This window comes from Triturus cristatus, chromosome 3_2, assembly GCF_964204655.1.
Source record: "Triturus cristatus chromosome 3_2, aTriCri1.1, whole genome shotgun sequence".
Taxonomy (NCBI): domain Eukaryota; kingdom Metazoa; phylum Chordata; class Amphibia; order Caudata; family Salamandridae; genus Triturus; species Triturus cristatus.
In genome coordinates this window covers 624,519,747-624,541,607 of record NC_140584.1, presented here as the reverse complement: position 1 = coordinate 624,541,607, position 21,861 = coordinate 624,519,747, and positions in this window count along the sequence as shown.

Sequence of the window (21,861 nt, the reverse complement as noted above, 5' to 3'; positions counted from 1 at the left end):
GTCTCCAAGGCCGCCTCCAACCCCAAGATGTCGGTCTCCAGCTTCACCACCGCCTCCATCTTAACCTTCTTAGCCGCCACTATCTGGGATAGGGCCTGCCCACGGAGTACTGCCTTAAAAGCTTCCCACAGGGACACTGCGGACAACACCGACCCATCATTCTCATGGAAGTATTGGTCAATCGACTTGACCAGGCTATCGCGGATCGTGGGGTTCCGCAGGTACCAAGGGTTAATAGGAGCGATCCGCCCAGCAGACCGCGTCCCAGTTTCAAAAAGCAACCACAGTGGGGAATGATCAGAAATACCCCGGGCCAGGTGCTTAACCTCTCGAATCTGGGCAGTCTGGGCCGCGGGCATAAGAAAGTAATCCAATCTGGAGAGACTCCCATGTGCCCCAGAGTGAAAGGTGTACTGACACTGTGTAGGATGCATTAACCTCCAGCAATCTACCAGACCGAAGGTCTCCAAGAATCCGCCAAGCCACGCCTGGGCAGCAGGGAGGGCCCTGGGCGGGTGGCGATCCCGGTCGCCCGAGACTACCGAATTGAAATCCCCACCCATAAGCAGAAGACTATCAGGAAGCTCAAGCAGCATTCGACCCAAGTCTGAAAAGGTGGAGTTCTGGAGGCCCGGGGGAACATAGACAGAGACCAATGAAAGGGACTGCCCCTCCCACCGCCCAGTCAAAGCCACATAGTGCCCTCTATCATCCGGGACTACCCTGGTGATCTCCAGCGGAAGTGAAGAACGCAGGAGAATGCCTACACCTAGAGCCAGTGGTGAAACCAGAATGGGCAACGAGTCGGTAACCCCCCCTGTTCATGGCATGACAAACGTTACCCACCAGATGCGTCTCCTGTAAAAACACCACATCAGGAGACATACGTCGCAAATACTGCAGCACAACACCCCGTTTGATACGATCCCCCAATCCATTGACGTTCCATGACATCAACCTCAACCCGTCCCCCCCCATCCCCTCCAATAGATCAAGGGTCCCTCAGCAGATAGCGCAACGCCCAAAACTGGAACAGAACAAAGACCTCGCATTAAAAACAAAACACACAAATCAAAACCCCCCAACCCCCCCCCACTTCCAACTCCCCCCACCCTGCACCCCTGCGACCCAAAAAACCACCCCAACTTGCAGTGTGCCTGTCGCCCCATAAACCCCATTCTACGGAAAGACCCCGGAGGAGGAGAGGGACCCGTCCCCGACCGCCCCCCACATAGATCATAATGAAACAAAATGCAAAAAAGAAGTTGAACCCAGCCGAACAGTACAAAATGGCAAAGTCAAGGACCAAAGTCACTCCGAGGGAGACCTGCCACCCTCGGTACCATCAAAGGGCCCAGGCCGGTCCCCGCGGCCCGGCAGCGAGTCAAGCCAGTCACTCACAGTCGCGGGAGAGTCAAAAAAGGTTGTCCGATCGTCGTGTTCCACTCGGAGCCTAGCAGGAAAAAGCATGGAGTACTTGAGACCCAGGTCGCGGAGGCGACGCTTTACCCCCTGGAAGCCCATCCTCTGTTTCTGGACAAGTTGGGTGAAGTCCGGGAAAAAGTTAATGGACGCATTCTCATGGCGGACCGGGCCATGGGCCCGCGAGGCCTGCAAAATCACATCTCGGTCTCTGTAGTAGAAAAGTTTGGCAACAATGGGCCTCGGGGGGGCCCCCGGCCGCGGCCGACCGCCCGGGACTCGATGGGCCCGCTCCACGGCAAAGAACTTACTCAGGCCGGCGGGGGCAAGCTGCTTGAGGATGAGCTCCTCCACCATGAGATCCACCGGGTGGTTGTCGGAGGTCTCCGGGACGCCTATGACGCGGATGTTATTGCAGCGGGCCCGTCCCTCAAAGTCCTCCAGCCGCCCGGCCATCAGATCGTTGGCCGACTTCAGGTCGCCGAGAGTGGCCCGCTGGTCCGACACATCCGCAACCAGGGTGGACGTCCGCACGTCAAGCGACTGAACCCTCTCGTTGGTCTTAGAGAGATCCGCCCGAATCAGTGCGACATCAATAGCCACCGTGTCGATTTTACGGGCCAAGGCCTCGTATTGCGTAGCAATAGTCTCCTTGATGCCGTTAATGGCGCCCATAATGTCCTGCAGGGACGGATCCGAAGAAATGGACGGGCCACCACCAGCCTCGTCCGAGGGGGCACCGGCCGCTCCAGGGGACCCGATGTGGAATTCCTATAGCCCGACGCCCGGGACATATTGTTTGGGGTCAAGGGCAACAGGTTTTCATGTGTATTTTGTCCTTGTGACAAGTAGGCCCGACCCCCTATAGCACAAACCCTTTGGCTGCCAGTTTACAGTGCCACATTATGGATCAAGGAAGGGCATTGTCTGCAGTTAAGGTAATATGTGAATCCATGTGTTAACACTGTTCAAACCTGTATTTATGGTTCAATAATGCAAAGCCTTTATTATTAGGGTGAGCACAAAGTAAATGTTGTAAGTTCGGCCTGCACTACTGGCGGTGTTTCCAGTATAAACGTGTACACATGTTTTCAAAGTTTAGTAATATGAGGCTATGTGTAATGCTCCCAGAAAGGCTCTCTGATCATATGCAACTATTTGCAGAAGCTTGACAGCAACAGTGATGATTCTTTGCTTTCAAAATAAAATGTTCACAAAAAAATGCAAGTAGGAAAACACATTTTGCTAAACTACTGTAAGATTTTAGGTACCATATCTTTGCAGCATCACTTAGTAACATGTTGTTGTATGCTTGTATTTCCCAAAAATATTCATAATGGAAAATTAGTGTAACCAGTTAAAATACGATTGTGGGAAACAAAAATAAACAAGCACTGGCAAAGCCAGTAGGTCTGAAGTTGGCGGACAGGCCTTTGGTTTTGTCAATGCGTGACTTGTTTTGGGCATGGTTTTTATAAAACCTTATTGGTGTGGGAGTTGCAGGGCCCTCACCATTCTAATAAGCATTGGCAAAAGCAAAAACTGGTTTTCGTCTCAAAAAGCACACATTGCCACAGCAGTTCCAAGAACTGAACAAAACTACTTTGTGTGCCAATATGCTCTTTGTAAAAGAGCAGAATATTGCCATTCACAGTGTAGGCAGCTGATAGACCGAGAGAAGGAGAGAGAAGGAGAGAGAGAGAAGGAGAGAGAGAGAGAAGGAGAGAGAGAGAGAAGGAGAGAGAGAGAGAAGGAGAGAGAGAGAGAAGGAGAGAGAGAGAGAAGGAGAGAGAGAGAGAGAGAGAGAGAGAGAGAGAGAGAGAGAGAGAGAGAGAGAGAGAGGCACACAATTTTATTAAACACAAAAAAGGTCATGGTTAACCCCAGGCTTAATTAGAGGCCCAATTATTAAAGAAAGTCTCAAAAGTGCAACCATGGTATATATCCTTGCATTAAGTGCATATATACAGTTTCCATGAATTCACAAGAATTTAGAGAAGTAGGCCAAGAAAGAAATAGTACACTGCATTTTAGCATGAGCAAATATGCATGTGTAGTTTGCTCATGTGAAAATCTGAATGTTTCAAGTTCACTTTCCCTCCACCCACTTTTTCCCCAACCCCGGAAGAAGTTTTACATCTGCCACTGTCAGGAGTACATTTCCAAATTTTTTCAGTAAGGCAAAAAAGAATAGAAAGGAGTTGGTAAAAAACGTTAAAACATGCAAGTTAGTAGGTTTGCACAGACTCAAAAGGGCATTCCAATCCTTGAACTATTGCTTACCACTATCTTCAGCCCTAGAATATAGACCTGCAGAAACGTAGCAACATAAGAGAATTGCTAGTATTCAAACCCTACTATGGAACGAGCCCTGGCATAATTTGAGAGGCTTTATCAGAACTCTTACATAATGAGATCGCTGCCTTAATTTGTCGCCGCATTACATGGCACAAAAGGGACAAGTGGATTTTGTTATAGGACAAGTAGATTTATGAAGCAACCTGCCCCATGGACAAGTAGATATTTTATTAAATTCCACACCCTTGTTCCTTGAGTATAGCGGTCCATGTTGTTCGTCTGGACCGGTCCCCCGTGGAGGGATGTCTTAGTCTTATGCCCCTCGGGGCCCCCCCTGCCACCCATGAGAACCACGCTCACCAACAGGGACCACCGGCCAAGCGTCAAGGGGGCACCGGCCACTCGGTCAGAAGCCGCACCAGATACCGTGATGCGGCCGGGCGAGGAAACCAAAGTCAACGGGCACACTGGTGGCAGGCGGAGACAAGGGCATCCAGCAGAGATAAACACCCAGCCGCTCCAAGCAGTTACGATTTCCAGCCCCTCAGGGATCCAAAAGTGAAACCGAAAGTAATGGAGCGGCCACTGGCACAGATCCGCTGCCGCTGTTGTTCAATTACGCCCCGGCTCCACAGGTCACCCTCGCACCGGGCACAGCCATCGATTGGGCCTCGAAAGTTCAAACCACCTTAGATCAGGATTCCCAGGTCCGGTTTCTGAAAGAAGGTCAACGTTCAGCCAGAATTCGCCTTCCAGATTCCGTCAGCCAAGTCAGGATAAAGTCAGGATAAATTCCGAGGAGCAGCGAGGGTCCGGGGAGCCCTGTGCTCACGCGACCATCTTGGATGCGCGCTAGGCTCCTCCCCCCGTGTAGTATATTCTTGTGATCAATCCCCTACACTCGCCACCTTTTAATGCCACCTGTAGTGCCCTCAGCATCTGTAACTCCTGTGGGAGATCAGGCCACAGCGATCCCACTGTCACCCGCAATCTGGCATATATAAACCCGTGCATTAATTTATACTATTGCCCAGCTTGAAAATCAGCCATAGTTAAGAAAGTTCCATTTTGGTATATATCTCCCATTTTTGTAATACCTGCACTTTGGAGAACATTAAGGGCCTCACGCTCCTGTGCCACCGATATTCCGGGATGAGCATCAATTGGCATATCTGGTGCACATATATATATACTCTCTCCCCATACATGCCAAGGCATCCCACGCCTGCACAGTGCAGTTGACTGGGTTAATTTCCCTCCTATTGCCGCCTTCACATTTATGGAAAATCCAAGCTGGCAATGGCATTGGATGCACCGTGTCCGCCTCCACAGCCAAATGCGGCATACATTTCTGTGGAAAAAGCCCCAGTAATGTGCAACCTGCTCCTGAGCACACAGGTAAAAAAGGCGTATGTCTGGCGCCTCAAACCCCCCCCCCCCTTTCGAATGGTAGTGTTAATGTGTTCCAACTGCACCTCAATTGTTGGCCAGCCCAAATCAGTCACAGCAAACAGGTCTGCAGTGTTTTAAAAAATGCAACGTTTAACTATATTGGGATGTTGACAAACAAGTATAGTAGGTTAGGAAGCACAGTCATTTTTATAACAGCGATTCTATCTGCCAGTGACAGCAGGAGACGCGGACAGCGAGAAATCTGTTCAGTAATTGTAGTGACAGCCCGTCCATAATTCAGATTTAGTACAGTCTCAGGGTCTCTGTGCACCCAGACCCCCAGATATTTCACCGGGTCTGTGTTACAGACGAGTGGATAATCCAGCACTATCTCTTGAGTACAATCGATTGGTGGGAAGAATGTGGACTTTCCCAATTTATCCCCAGCCCAGAGTGCTTTTCAAATACAACATATTCCTGTAGCAGAGGCGATAGCTGTGTATCTGGGTCTCGGACATATAACAACATGTCATCTGCATATAATGAGATGATCAATGGGTGCTGTCTGAACCCCAGTGCGGCCTCCTTGTGTTTCTGACACACCTTACATGCCAACAGCTCCAGAGCCAATGAGAATAGCATCGGAGACAGGTGGCAACCCTGCCTTGTGCCTCTGCAAATTGTGAATGTATCCGATACCCATCCATTCACTCGCACTTGTGCAACCGGGTTAGTATATAGTAGTTTTATCCATTTAACAAAAAAGGGTGGCATGCCAATTTGCTGCAGGACCACAAACATATAGCCCCAGTGGAGCGAATCAAAAGTGTTAGCTGCGTCAAGTAGCACTGCCACAGCAGGGGTCTCTGGATCCAATTGGTATATTGCAGCAAAAATTGTACAAAGGTTATGCACTGTAGATCGATTGGGGACAACCCCGACTGGTCCGTTAGAACCAACTCAGGAATCAGAGGTTGTAGTCTAGATGCTATCATTATGACTAATATTTTGGTTTCTAAGTTTATAAGAGATAGCGGTCTATACGATTCACACCTATTGGCTGCTTTTTCAGGTTTCAGGAGTGTGACTAATAAAGCTTCCCTAAGGGAAGGGGAAAGTACACCAGTTTCATATGCTTCCCCAAAGACTTTTAGTAATTGAGAGACAAGTTCTTCTGTATATGCCTTATAAAACTCGCTGGGCAAACCGTCAAGCCCCGCCGCTTCACAGGTAGGTAGGGACCTTATAGCCTCTTTTACGTCTTCCACATCGAATGGTTGAATCAGATATTCACGTAGGCCATTGGATAACCACCCCAGCGCTATGTCATTTAGATAGGCATTAACATCAACATCTGATGCCTCTTGCCCAAGCCCATATAGTTTTGAATAGAAATCAATAAATACTCTACTGATCTTGGAAGTGGAATGCTGAGCAGTATCGTCAACATCTAATAATTCAGTGATGTGCTCCTGTCCTCTAGGCGCGGACATCTTATACGTCAGTGAGCGACTAGGCCTCCTACCCTCTCCATAATATCGTGCTCTGGATCGCCTAGATTTGTGTAATATCTCCTGGTCTGTGGTTTGGTTATGTTCAGAGACCAACTCTCTTATCTGGGCCAGCATGGCAGACTTCGGATACAATTCATATTCTCGTTCTAACAAGCAAATTTTATCTGCTAGGGTTCTTACTCTATGCCTGATGTCTTTCAGCACACCTTCCTGCGCACTCATACACACTCCCCTTATTGTAACTTTAAAGGTTTCCCAGAGAGTACCTTCACTGTCCATCTAGCCATCATTTTCTGAGAAAAAATTATTTTATGCCACCCCAATTTCGGGCCGGAATACTGTATCAGTTAAGGATGACGGTTGCAGCTGCCATCGAAACGGAGGCCTAGTGCTGGCCGGTACCTTGAGTTCAACCAACACCGGTGAGTGGTCCAACAGCGTCCTGGCCAGATGTTTTACCAATACAGTCCAAGGGGCCACCTCCCGGCACACCAACCAATAATCAAGCCTAGACCACGAACCGTGCACTGTGGAGACAAATGTGCCCTCCCGCACCTCTGGGTTACGCGTTCTCCAAATGTCTATAAGGCCCTCTGCCTCTATCAGCTTACTCAGAATCAACCCCGCCTGCTTCCCACAGCATCAATGGAGCAATCTAATCTGGGATCTAAGTAAACATTCAGATCCCCACCCCATAAAATTGCTGATGTTGGATAGGAGGAAATACGTCTCCATACATCATTAAAGAAGGTGGGCTCATCAGTATTAGGCCATAAGTATTTACGAACAATACCATCGTGTCTCCCAGCTTACCCAATGCAAGGAGCACCCTACCCTGCTCGTCCATTTCATATTTAATAAATGTATATGGAGTACTTTTCTTGGCCATGATCATCACCCCCCTGGAGTATGAGGAGAATGAGGAGGAAACTCGCACCACCGCCCAGTGAGACCCAACACTTAGTTCTGTGTGTTTAGTGAGATGTGTCTCCTGAAGGAATGCAACCTGTACACCCTGCCTGTCCAAAAATGCGAACACATTGCAGATTTGTTTGGGGTTGTTTAACCCATGCACATTCCATGTTATTATCTTTATCGTATCACCAATGCCTGAGCTTACCATACTTTAATACAGTAACATTACATGATCCATACTGCTGTGATTCAAACTGTAAACAACCTATTTCTTCCGCTGATTTTCATGCCTGCCACAAACGTCACCTCCCTCCCACTCACTTCAGCACCTCCAATTTGCCAAAGACATGCCATTCAAAAAACAGTAAACTCCCCATCCCCCTCCACTCCCCTCCAGACCATATAAACAGATGGGGACCACCCATTTGGGGACACAAGAGTGCATAGAACCTCCCGGTGGTGGGGGAAATGGCTGAATGCCCCATAAACCGACACAGCAGCTCTCAGTTCCCAATAATTATTGTAGGGTGGCATAAAATGAAAATTTTGCACAGTTTTGCCTCTATTACAACATAGCAATAGTCCCAGATACAGTCCCGCCAAAGGGCAAAATGACTCCCGTGGAAGTTACCGACCCATTAAGTTTTGAGCAGTGATTCCGGCCCTTCACACCCACCAGAACGGCAGGCGGGCCATGTGCAACACCCCATGCAACAATGTCGAACCATAGTTACCATCCTGTGGTTATTGTTCATCTGCATCTGGATCGTCAGTTGTGTTCCGGTGACGCTTTTTTAGGAGCTTTGCATGTTCCATTGCAGCTTTTGGGTTTGTGAAATTCTTGAACGCTCCCTCCGGACCAATCCGCAGTCTTGCTGGGTACAACATGGCATACGGAATTTCCTCTGCTTGTAGTATCTTTTTGGTGGGGATGAACTCTTTCTGTGCAGCCTGGACAGTAGTAGTAAAGTCTGGGAAAAACGCAAGTGCATTCCCCTGATGCAACCTCGCAATGATGGGTCGCGGCGGGGTACCTGGGGTGGGACACACCGCCAGAGATCAGTGGGCTCGCTCCACTATTAGCATAGGTGATAGATTTTCAGCGCCAAATATGTCCTTGACGAGCCCCTCCACTTATAGTTCCATCTTACCAACATTAGTCGACTCTGGCAGCCCAGTTATAAATACGATGTTCCTCCTGGACCTCGCTTCCAAGTCTTCATTCTTGACTTGTATGATCGCGGGCACCTTCTCCATATTGAGAGATTTATCTGATACCATTTGCACATCCTCCTTGATGGGGGATACTCTTTCCTCAACCTCCCCCAACCTTGTACCTTGTTTATCCAACTTTGCAGCCATATCATCCATTCGTAAGTTAAGTGCATCAATTTTACCATCTATTGACTGCAGACATTGCTGCATCGCGAGGAGTGTGGATTCCAGAGGTGGGGCAGTATCCAATGGGGCCTCTGCCTCTGAGTCCGAGGCCATCTTGCCTTGGGATCGGCCAGTTTTACGCATTTCGAAAGTGAGGCGCGGTTGTGACTTATCATGTTTACCCATGGTGCCAGGCCAGTCATTAGGTCAGTATTATGTTCTTCCTGCACAACTAATCGCAGTAACTACACATCTATGGTCTTGCCGCTCATCGCTAAATGGCGTCCAGGCCATGGTATGGAAGGACATTCACCTTGTAGCGCTGCTGCAGTGAGTTATAAATATTGTCTATGTGCTCCACGTATTAAGTAGGCCCGTAAGTTCATTACCAATAGGAAAGCAGGTTTCTGTTGTGGTCCAGCGAGCCACTCTACTTTTCTCGCCCGTTTCTGAGATGGATCCTTCAAAGCCTCTGCTTTGTCACAGCCCAGGACAGGGCCCGCCTGTTTTCATGCATCCAACCCGGCCCCAACCATTCTGTCGTGTATTGTGCCTGTCAATTTACCAGTAAGATTCTGGGGGGGCACACAATCAGCCCACTATACAGTTCAATCTTGTAGGCACAAGCTTCTTAAATACCAGCCTCTGTTTACCTGGGTCCTCCAGGCCTTAGCCTGCTACCTTGTGCACGCTTCCAGCCTTACGAATCACAGTCCCCAGTCTAAATGTATAGTGTGACTCACCGCCGCTTCTCCAGGATATCCATTAGTCCGTCGAGCCCTCTCCAATCATTGCTCCACACTGCGACGTTTTGCCCCGGGGGGGTAGCGTTATCTCTTCTCCCCCCGCAGCCACTGCTTCCTCCTGTATTTCAGCCGGGCGCAGCGCTGCCACAGGACGAGGTCCGCAAAGTCCATGGCTTGTCGGTAGCGGTGCTCCAACTGCTGAGTTCTCACCTCACACTTCCCCAACCGCCTCCGGCAGCACAGGGTCAGTCACAACAGCGGCCCTGGTCACATATATTAGCCAGCAGGAGATCCGTGTCAGGGAGCTGCTTCAGTCAGGGATATCAGCGACAACCCACGGCCACCATTTTATTTCAGGCTGCTTCCACACCGTACTCACTTTTTCTCTGTCGCCGTTTGACCTGATGCGCTGCAGACTATATTAAGTTGTTCAGGGGCTCTTCACTGATGCCATATCGCCACCAATATAGCGTGCTGCCATGTCTATATGCAAGATTTTGATCTGATTATTAAGACGGCCGGGGGAGCTGCACTAATGCACAGCCATCTCACTGTGCACCCTCTAGCACCTCCCAAGTTCTGTATCTTAGACATCATATTGAGAAGGGAAGGAAGAAGGCGTCACAAGAAAGTATCCTGGCGATTGTGAAAATGAATCTGCCAACTACTCAGAAGGAAGTCAGAATGTTTTGGGAATGGTGGACTGCTGTTGTCAGTAGATTCCCAACTTTTCCCTCGTGGCCAAGCTTTTACAGAGGCTAGCACACAGGGATGTGTCTGGTCCGGTACCTTGGGATAACAGCTGTTTGGTTGCCTTCCAAGAACTGAGAGAAAGTCTTTGTTGTGCCCTTGCACTGGGAATACCTGTTTATAACAAAGCATTTATGCTCTTCTGCAGTGAGAGGGAGGGCTGCTCTCTTTCACTTTTTTCACAATTGCATGGAAATGCCTGAAGGCCAGTGGCCTACTTATCTGCTACCCTTGATCCTATAGCTGCAGAGCTGCCTGGATGCCTTAAAGCTGTGGCAGCGGTAGGTGGCAGCAAAGAAAGGTGTGAGAGTATTGTGATGCGTTATCCCCTTACTGTGTTTGTGTCCCACTCTGTTGAGTTATATTTGACCCGTACCTGTACCCAACATTTAACTAATAACCATTTGACCCGGTATGAGCAGATCATAATAGCAGCGGACAATGTGACTTTGAAAAGATGTACTAGTTTGAACCTTGCTACACTTTTACCACTTAATGAAGACGAGGGTGAGGAGGGGGAAGTAAAGCATTACTGTCTCAATGTCACTGAGCTGTGCATCAAGCCAAGAACAGATATTCAAGCTGAGCCACTGCCTGAGTCTGATTTTGTACTGTTTATTAATGGGTCCTACCTAAGAGATAATGAAGGAAACTTGAGACCTGCATACACAGTTTGCAGAGTCTCAGGCGTAATCAAAGCCTCCTTGCTCAAGGAGTATTTTCTGCACAATTGGCCTAATTGATTGCTCTCACTAGGGCGTGCTGTGTTTCTGCACAGTTGAAAGTGATACATTTCACTGATAGTCAGTATGGCTTTGGTGTTGTTCAAAACTTTGGACAGTTATGGTCACAAAGGTGACTTATGACGTCCTCAGGCTCCCCTGTTTGCAATAGTGAGAATGGCATGAGGCTGCTTGAAACATTACAGCTGCCTAGCCAGATCGCGTGATGAAATGTTCTGCACACCGCAGTGGAAATGATTATGTGACAGTCAGTAACAGATATGATGATGAAGTCGCACAATAATGTGCCCATGGAGCTTGGACATTTAATGGTTAATACTAAAATGAAAAGGAAGATAAGACAAATCACAGCCTTTTGTTAACCACGGCTGATACATGGGAGGAGGTTAAGAGATTACAAGAAGAAGTGTCAGAGGCAAAACAGAGTTAGGTCGGAGCAGGATGTGTCAAAAGAGACAACGAGATTTGGATTTCAGGAGATGGAAGACCTGTGTTGCCAGATAGTCTGTTGCCCCCAATGGCTAAAGATTTTCAAGGCCCGGCTCATATAGGGAGGGATGCCATCAGAGCCGGACTGGGAATGCAGACTGGCCCTGGTAATTGAATCGGACAAGCCGCGGCAGGGGGTGGGGGAAGGGGTGTGTGGAAAATACTGCAGATGCTTTTGGTACAGGGGGCTGCTATTGTGGATACTGCTGCAAAACCGGCCCCTTGTACCAAAAATGGACCCCAATGGTCCAAAACTCCCCCCACCCTTCCAGCCATCCAGGAAAATGCCCGGCGCTCGCTACGGCCAGTCCGGCCCTGAATGCCATGGTCAGACTGTTTTGACAGACATGGTTTAAACCCAGATTCAGATTGATGGCTGAAAGGTTGTGTCACAGATGATCGGGTGGCCCATTTAGCAGGATGCAGTTGGACTTTATAAAAATGCCTGTGTGCAACGGGCTGAAATTCGTCCCAGTGATTTTGTGCATCTTCGTGCGTTGGGTCGAAGCCTACCTGACCAGAAAAAATTACAGTCTCACAGTAGTTAAATTGTTGTTGAGAGAGCTCATACAAAGGTTCACCTTCCCAACTTCACTGGAGTCAGACCGAGGGACTAATTTCAATATTAAGGTCCTGAAAAGGTTGTGTGCAGCATCACAAGTGGAGCAAAGACTACATTGCAGTTATCAGCCTGAGGCTTCAGGAATCGTTGAACAAGTAAATGGAACACTTAAATGCAGATTAGTGTGTGCTTCTATGTCTTTAAAGTGGCCTGATGCTTTGCCCCTTGTGTTAATGAATCTTTGCAGTGTTCCTGACCCTTAACAAGTAATTCTGGTGACGACTACTGCTGTCAAGTGTGGCGGTCTCCCCAACTGTATTCACGCTACCCATACTCGCAGAGTTGAGAGTCCCCTTGATGATGTAACAGCACTTTCCCCAGAAGTGCCACTTGTAACAGAGATAAATCTGGAGCAGGTTAGACAAGCTGTAGGGGACCAATAAGAGCTTGAAACATCACATGTTTGGCCTGAGGGGGGGTCTTGATGAGTTGTCAATTGAAGTAGAGGCTGGAGAGTCTCATCCTGTGGTGTTGCCTGTACCAGACTCAGAACCTGATGAAGGGCCTAATGCTGAAGTAACACAAGTGGAAACTGAAGAACATTGGTCAAGAAGGCAAGAGAGAGAGGGCAAGTTTGCCGGATGAACTTGTGCCAACCATCATTCCAGAGGAGACTGAGGATTCTGACCTGAGTTACAGTGAAGGTGAAGGGCTTGAACTCGGGAGATTGAAAAGAGCTAGAGTGAACTGTCGGAGGTGGTCACCCCCTGATTGGACATACTTTGTCGCAAATGTAAAGGAGAGAGAGCTTTGAGACCTGGAGGATCAAAGTGCAATTCCAGCTGAACCTCATTGAATATATACTTGTGGCTGAACTGTGTTTTGATTTTAATTTGCCAAGGAACAGGATAACACAAATTATCATTAGCTTGATTTCTAGAGTGAACTTTGAAATGCATTTTTGAACAGAGACAATTTAATACAATTTGCTAAAAGAAGTAAGAAGATTACCTAGGCTTGAGGCTGCAGAAGGACCAACATTATGTCATTTAGAAGAACACAGCGTAGGGTAAGGCAGTGCTTTATTTGTAAAAACGTAAGTGCCAGGGCTCTCATCAGGAGGCCACTGCAGCTTGTATCACACATTGCCCCTGCCATGTTGCTAATGATAATAACAACACAACTACTAACCATCACACTCCTACAAGTGTGACAGTTCAGACTATTACCAGCCCCCCTGGGTTGCAGGTAATTTTAATTTTTAATATATATTGAATTATTAAGTACGTATTGTGTTATTCTGATCATCTCAAAATTAGCCAAACAGCGCCATCTTGTGTCAGACTGTTTCAAACACTGGTGTTGACAATTAAGTGCCGGTGCCGAGCACCAGAAACCACCACCTCAAATTAAGCACTGAGGTAAGGGAAGACTGTGGTAATGTGTAGAATTGATGAGGTAGCTGTGATGCAATGGAATCACAGCTATGACAGAATTCTAAAGTAAACCAGTATTGGAAGTGTAATGCTGAAGGTGGCTGTATGTGTATCTACTCCTGAATAAACCATCTCTACTTCTACACTTGAATTGAGTGGATTACTACAAATTTGGCGACGAGCGGTCTTGTGCGGAGGACAAGAGGCCCAACCTTCACCTCTGGAACGCCACTAATTGTAAATTAGTGCTATTGAAGGATTTATTTTTTGTTGGTTCACCTCATCAACTGTAAGTCTGCTACTTCATTAAGGATTTCCTTGAAATAACTTTCATTAGAATAGAAACACTAAGGGATGCATTTAACCAGTGAAATTAAGAGCTGACTAAAGGAACATTTTGAATTGTCCATTGCTTTTGGACCGACTTCTGCATGTGTAATCTAACGAAATCACTAAATAGTAACTCCGGAAGTCACTAATTTAATCACAGTGCATCTTTCCTGAAGAGAGTTACATCTGAATGCAAGATGACTTCAATATTGTTTAAAGAAGTGAGGGAATTATAGCGCTTGTATGTTTGCAGAGTCATCTCCAACTGCTGATGCGCGTTGAGAGTGTGATCCTTGTAAGCTAATGTGCTTTGCTACAACATTTAAAGGAAATGTAATGCTAACGCGTCTGCAGTGTGAAATTAGCATTGTATGATTGGCAAAAGCGAATAGTGGATAAACAGTACAGTGCAGTGCATGTTTGTTCGACGTTGACCATTCCACATTGTTTGAATGAAGGTGGATGATAAAAAAAACAACGAGAAACGACGAGTGTAATTTAGAAGAACAAGAATCGAAGACGGACGGCAGCGCGTGGTTCCGAGAGAAAAAAGCAAACCAGAGACGTTGTTTAAGCGTATACATGATGAGGGCAACAGCGCGTGAGGTCCAAAAGTAATACGGAGGGAAAACGATTTGAAAGTAAACACAGTGGCAAGGGCTTCAACGTTTCATATTTTCAATAACTAGTGGTGATGGTGACAAGCGCGAGGGAAGATGCAAAAGAAAATAGCCAAGCGTGTGTATGTGCGCACCTAGATAAGAAAGAAAATAAACATCGTGAAGGAAGCGATCACGATTAAAGCGTGTGCCAACTGATCTACAAAGACGATTTCTAACATCTTTGTGTTCATATTATCAAATCTTTACATTCAAAATGTACCTTTAGGTGAAGGCTTTGTTGCTGGGAAACGCTGAATTTTCTGGAGGGATCTTGGGAAGCTTGATAAGCTGAAAGGAAGGAAGGACTATTTTAGTCTTTCGGTGAAAGAAAGAAAGGACTATCCTGGATTTTGTGGAAAGTGAGGAAGGATTAAAACAACAGACAGTTCCAACTAGAGTCATAGAATTACGCCTCATTCGGTGACTGGTATTTCTCCTTTTATTGCCTTGAAGGGATGGGAACCAGGTACTAAGGAGTCCCCGATGTGGTTGCGAGAGAAAAAACAGATTTGGGTCGATAGAGAAGGAATGAAGTCTAGAGCACAGAAAAGTCAGTTGCGTGGAAAGTTAGGGTTTGATCATAGGAAAGCTGTTAAGGAGATAGTGTATCAGAATGGTGATTGGGTCGTCATAAGGAAGTTTGGGTTTGTAAAGAAAGGAGAGAGTAAATTTTCTCAACCCCACAAAGTGATATCTGTAAATGGCTCCGTGGCTCTACTGGATGATGGTAAAAGGTGGAGTGTTGGTGATCTATGTAAGGTATCTCATTTATGAAATGTTGTGATAGTAGTGTGAAATATTCATGTGGGTTCAATGATTTTAATGTTATGATGGTGTTGTGGGATGATTCATTTGGGGTTTGATAATTTCTGTTGCTTCTTAATTTTTGTAGGAATGTTTTTCAAATGTTTTCTTTATTTTATAAGGGGGAAGATATGTGGTAATGTGTAGAATTGATGAGGTAGATGTGATGCAATAGAATCACAGCTATGACAGAATTCTAAAGTAAACCAGTTTTGGAAGTGTAATGCTGAAGGTGGCTGTATGTGTATCTACTCCTGAATAAACCATCTCTACTTCTACACTTGAATTGATTGGATTACTACAAAGACTCATGAAGATTTTGTAGAATAACTTGATTATATTTAGTGTGAACTTTGTTTTGCCATTTGCACAGGTGTAAACCGACAGAAGACTCTGCTGCTGCTACTTTCCACCCTACAGTCTGATTTCAGAAAAGGTATGGTAGCTAACAACCATAGTGGGTGTAGGTACGTATTAGCAGGTGTGTTAGTAGCTGTAGTTGTAGTGCTAATTGTCTTACTTGTGGGAATATGTTCACCAACATCTTCTAGTTTAGTGAAGACTAAGCCTATGTAAGTACCTCTAAAGCCCTACTTCCTATTGATGGTAGTTTGCATTCATTGGATGTTGAAGAATTCCTTGTAAAATCATCAATAGGAGATTTTTCCTCAAATGCTTATTTAAATTGCTCCATGAATATATTGACACTATGGATGCAAGAGATTGCTATGTCTTCACGCATTTGCCAGCATCTGCTGCAGCAAGTATCACATACCATCATATCCCTTTGACTTATGGCGTTACTTGTAGCCTTTGGTGAGCCTTTTCTATGGACTGGGTCATTCATTTCCAGTATTATTTGTCAAATTATGATTTTGTTTTTCAGAAGTTCCCATACATGAACATTTGAATAGTTGTCCTAATACTAAAGAGATAGGAATAAATGAAAGGTTCTTTAAACCCACCATGACATTAGACAATGCCTATGCTCATCGAAACAATTTGACTTGGACTTTGACATATGTTGAAGTTGAGATAGAAGGAGAGATATGGAATCCAAGTCAAAAGCAGTCATTAAAAGTCTGGGGAAGTCCACACGAACGTTTATGAAACCCATGAGGTTTTGACTGGTCCATCTGCTAAGGATAAACTCTTGATTGTGATGGCTACATTCGCCATTCAGAGGGGGGATTGGAGCCCCCTAATTTTAGCTTCACCAATACACATCATAGAAATGCTCTTTTGACATATTCTCAACCGTATACTTTCTGTGCCTAACTCCATTAACGTGAAGTGAAACATCAAAATGTACTCCTGAAGTGTATTCACTGTAGAAAATTAGAGACTCGTGAATGTTTAGCTGAAGCATGAAAACATGTAGTTTTCATTTAAATGTATATTTATGTCTTAATTCTTATTGCATTTATTTGAAGCATATTGCATATGTAACTACGAGTGCATTATTCAATTTGCAGTTATTTTGAAGTTATATGTGCATTTATAGTCATGTATTCGAAGTGCACAGTGAAAATGCTTAACTAAAGCATTTCATTTCATGTTGAGAAATAAAGGCCTGGTGCCTTTATTTCTCAACATGAAATGTATTTTTCATTGCTGTACATGTACTTTTCCTTTGAAGGAGAGTTTTCTTGATTTCATAGCTAGAGAAAGGAGTATTGTGTATTAGAGATAGTGAGGCCAGAGAAGAGAAATCTTGGCGATGATTTAATGAGCAGAAGAAGTCTCCTATTCATCTTGTATCAGGAACGAGGGTGCCCAAGGTTTACTTGGTCGTTCGAGCTCTGTGGGATGAGAAAATCAATGGATGTTGCAGCTGCTCACTGTGAGAAAAAGCAGAAATTGAGTTTTTGTTGATGTGTTAAGAGATATGGATATTCTTGAAACTTTTTGGTCATAATTAGTATTCACCCCATTAGACTGTATGACAGATCCCTTTTAACTTTGAGAGGTACAGACCCCTCAGCTTCCTTCTGTCCTGGCGAGTGTGTAGCTTCATGCTAAACACTGACTTCCTTTTCTCAGAAGACTTCTACTGGAGTCTTCACTATGCTGGTACCTTCCCATTTTCCCGTATTCTTTGAGACGTTTCCTTATGACCCAATTACAAAGTAGATTTACAGACTCATTCATGTTTAGGAAAGAGGAGCGGAGTTTCTTCAAGGAATACCGGTACCTAATTTAAAAAAAAAAAAATGTATATCCTTATTTGCCTCTGACCCCCGCAAACTAGTAATCTGCCGGTCTCCACTGTTACTCGCTATGGAGAGATAGGTTTATTTAGGGGTATTGCCATATCGCCAACCTACCAGTGGTACACCTGCATCCAACCTGTTGCTAACCTCTCGCTGTTTATGAGAGGGTGATCATGCTCTCTACCAATTTTGAAAAAACCAGGGACCAGAGTTGTAAATAAAACCCTCCTTAGATCACTATTATCTGATGACCCAGTGATACCAAGTGGGATCCATCCATCTCGGTCTGAGAGCTTCCCAAGAGGCCTAATCATAGGACAAAAAAGAGGAGATGATCTTTACAAATTACATGGGCGAATTTAGTTATTCTACTGTCTGAGCTGGAAGCCATTTTAACAGACAGTCCCAAATTGCTCTCTTCTTACTATTTTTCAGTCTGGCCAAGGCCATTATAGATGTTTTATAGACTGATGAAAGCCATTCGGAATGTGTGGGAGGCGAAACCTCTACTCATTTCTTGCATATTTCTCGGCTAGCCAGCAGAATAGCAAAGAAGAGAAAACTCCTAGTATGTCCAGTGATTTCCATTTGAATACCAAAGATTATTAGGCTAAGGGTGATATGGAATAGCTGTCCTAAGATAGACGTAAGAGTGGAGGACACCTTTTGCCAGAAGTCCGAGATAGCCGGACAGGTCCAAAACATATGTGTGTCCGGAGCCCCTTCCATATTACATATTTTACATGTTGCTAGTGGATCGTTGGACATCTTGGAGAGTCTAGCAGGGGACAGATAAGCCCTGTGCGTTGTGAAGTAGTGATTTCTTCTCAGGCAGGCTGGCTTCACAACGGGAAACAAAATGTTATATGAGATCTGCCAAAGCTCAGTACTATCCCCTTCCACAAACAACTCTTCCCATAATTCACCGGCTAATCTGAAATCTCCGTATATTGCACCCTCAATTGCCCAATAAAAAGAAGCTACCTCCTTCTTGCCTGCTGGCTTTTTAACCAGGAGTTCTTCAAGATCATTACCCAATCCAATCAGCTTTTTGTGATTTTGGGACCAACTTTTTAGCTGTATGTATTTGAATCTCGACATACCCCCTTCCATTTTATCATTTAATGTTGCCCAGGTAAGTAGAGAACCATCTTCAGTTAAGTCTTTCTATGTTGTTAAACCTGCTGTTTTTAATGGTGTGGCAAGCACATCTTTAAGGACACTAGGAGATCCTGGGCTGTCCCACCATGGGGCTAATCTTGAATAATACTCCAGTCCCATTAATGTTTTTATTCTGGACCATATTTGGGCTGCTCCACATAAAACTTTCAGCCTGACCTTTTTGAAATATGTTTTATCTCCATATTTAAAGAGGAAGCCTTCTTGGGGAAGCTCCGACTGGTCGAGCATTGCTTTAAATAATTTCCCCCTATCCGAGTCATCTTGATGTTTTAACAGCATTCTTGAATAGGTTAATTGAAATGCCCATGCATAATACTGAACGTCCTGGAGAGCAAGACCACCCTTTTCCCTTCTCCGTTTTTTCCAGGAGATCCTGGTTGCCCTGTAGGCCCATACAAATGAGTTAATTGCCTGCTGAAATCTGTCGATCAGTTGTTTGTCGAAATGTAGTGGGATGGTATTGAAGAGAAATGTTACTCTTGGTAAAATAACCATTTTTATCAAGTTTACTCTACCCAGAATGGTCAAGGTGACATGAGCCCAAGATTTCATTTGATTTTGGCTCTCTTTAAGAATATTTGAGAGATTCACCTTTGCTATCTCCTCAATACTAGAAACAATGTTAACCCCCAAGTACCTCATATCATCTTTGGTTTGGTAGAGACCCCTTGGCAGGTTTCAAGTCATAATTTCAGTTTTTCCTGCATTGACTTCGTAGCCAGACACTCTGCCAAAATCTTCTGCCAACCTAATAAATTGGGGAAATGATGTATCTAAATCTGACGATAAGATTAAAAGATCGTCCGCATACAGGGCTACCTTTCTCTTCCATGAGCCGCTCTTGAATAGTACTATGGCTGGCTCCTCCCTAATACTCTGAGCAAATGGCTCTATGTACAGGTCAAAGAGGAGGGGAGGAGGGGAGAGAGAGGGCAGTCCTGTCTTGTTCCTCTCTTAATGCTAAAAGGCTTTGTCAGATTGTCATTAACTACTAACCTTGCCGACGGGTCACTATATAGGAGTTTTATAGTTCGACAAAACTTTGGGCCAAAATTCAGTTTCTCCAAAACTGCAGCGAGATAGTTCCAATTTACCCTATTGAATGCTTTTGTTTCGTCAAGGGTCATGGCTCCCAATGGAAGGGCAAAACTAGAAGAGAAATCGATCGCACCTATCAAATCATGTGTGAGATCAAAAAGGTTTCTACCTTTTAAGAACCCTTTCTGATCTGTATGCAGCAGATCTCCTGCAACTGCTCCTAGTCTATCAGCCAGGATTCTAGTAAAGACCTTATAATCGGAATTAAGGAGCGAAATGGGTCTATACGACCCGCAATTTGTGGAGGATTTACCCAGTTTCAAGATCAAAGTGATGTTTGCTTCTCCCCACGAAGAAGGTGGTTTGACCCCCTCTACTAGGACTTATATGGAATTATGGCTTCACCCATAGATTCATAGACTTCCACTGGAAGGCCATCCGGCCCTGCTGCTTTCCCAGTTTTGCAAGCTGAGAGAGCCTTCCTAACTTCCTGCTGCAAGATTTCTGCCTCTAGATTTTGCCTCTCAATAGATTCCAGAGCTGGAAGATGGATTGAGTTTAACCAGTCTCTAGCAGCAGTTTTATCTATGCAGTTGTCTTCATCATATAATTCCTTAAAATACGTGTGAAAAGCATTATTGTTATTGTTTTGGAGTCTACATCTTCTATCTCCTTAATCAAATTACGCACCCTGTCCGATTTAGCCTTCCAGGCTAGTAGTCTGCCAGCCTCCTCACCATATTCAAAATGAGCTAGTTTACTAACCGCCCATCTACTGGAGATTCTAGCCTGAACTATGCTTTCCAGAAGCGCTTTCAGAGATTCCAGTTTATCAATTAATTTTTTTATTTGCTCCTGATCTGCCTCTTCAATTATGTTTTTTCCAACCTCTTTCATTTGACCCTCTATTTGTGAGATTTCCTCCCTATACTTACTATTTTTATATGAAGTCCTGTTCGTAGCCAGTCCCCTCAAGAAGGCTTTAGAGTGTCCCAAACCACAGTGATATCGGCGGAACCAATGTTAATATCTAAGAAGGATTTATTTTCCTGGGATAAAAATTTAGTGCCCTCTTTATCTAAAAGAATAGTTCGATCAAACAACCAAACTCTTTGTTGGGGTTTCCTTCCAAGATCCCATTCCATCCAAACAGCTGCGTGATCCGAAAGGTGAGGAGTCAGATAGCCTATGTCTTTAATATTGCTTCTTAAGTCATTACTGATTAGAATATAGTCTATCCTGGACTTGTGTCTATTTTTTTATTATAAAAAGACACTCCCAATTGGGTACCAGACCTCTCCCTCCAGATATCAATTAGGGCATTTTGCCTCATCATAGATTTCAAAAAGGCTCTAGATTTAGACGGAATATCGGCTCTGCTATTTGGTGATTTATCCCATTGAGGATTTAAAACTATATAAAAATCCCCAGCAAAAATTGTTTTATCAGGAAGCCCCAGTAGATGTAAAAAGATTGTTTTTAAAGTTGAAGGGTCATCCTGATTAGGACCGTAGTAACCGACTACAGTGATAGGGGTATTCTCTACTGAAATCATTGCTATAACCCATCTACCACTAGAGTCTGTCTTCACATCCTGAACAATAACATTGGCTTGCCTTTTGATTAATATAGCAACCCCCCTGACGTTAGATGACTGACCGGAACAGAGACAGTGTTCCACCCACCTAAGCTTACGACATATTTCAGTAACTTCCTCTTTAATAAGGTAGGTTTCCTGCAGGATAATTATTTGTGCGTGTGAATCCCTCAAAGATTGCAATATTCTTTCTCTCCTACTTTTGACTCGGAGGCCATTTACGTTCCATGATAGACATTGGAGCGTTTTCATGGAGAACTAGGGGAACCACGGTTTAACCCTACCCCATCCTGTACAGAATCTACTCCTGACCAGCAGTTACGACAGAATAAAAAAAAGCCTAATAGGGCTAAAAGACCAATGAGGATTACTTTTTTTTCTATGTTTC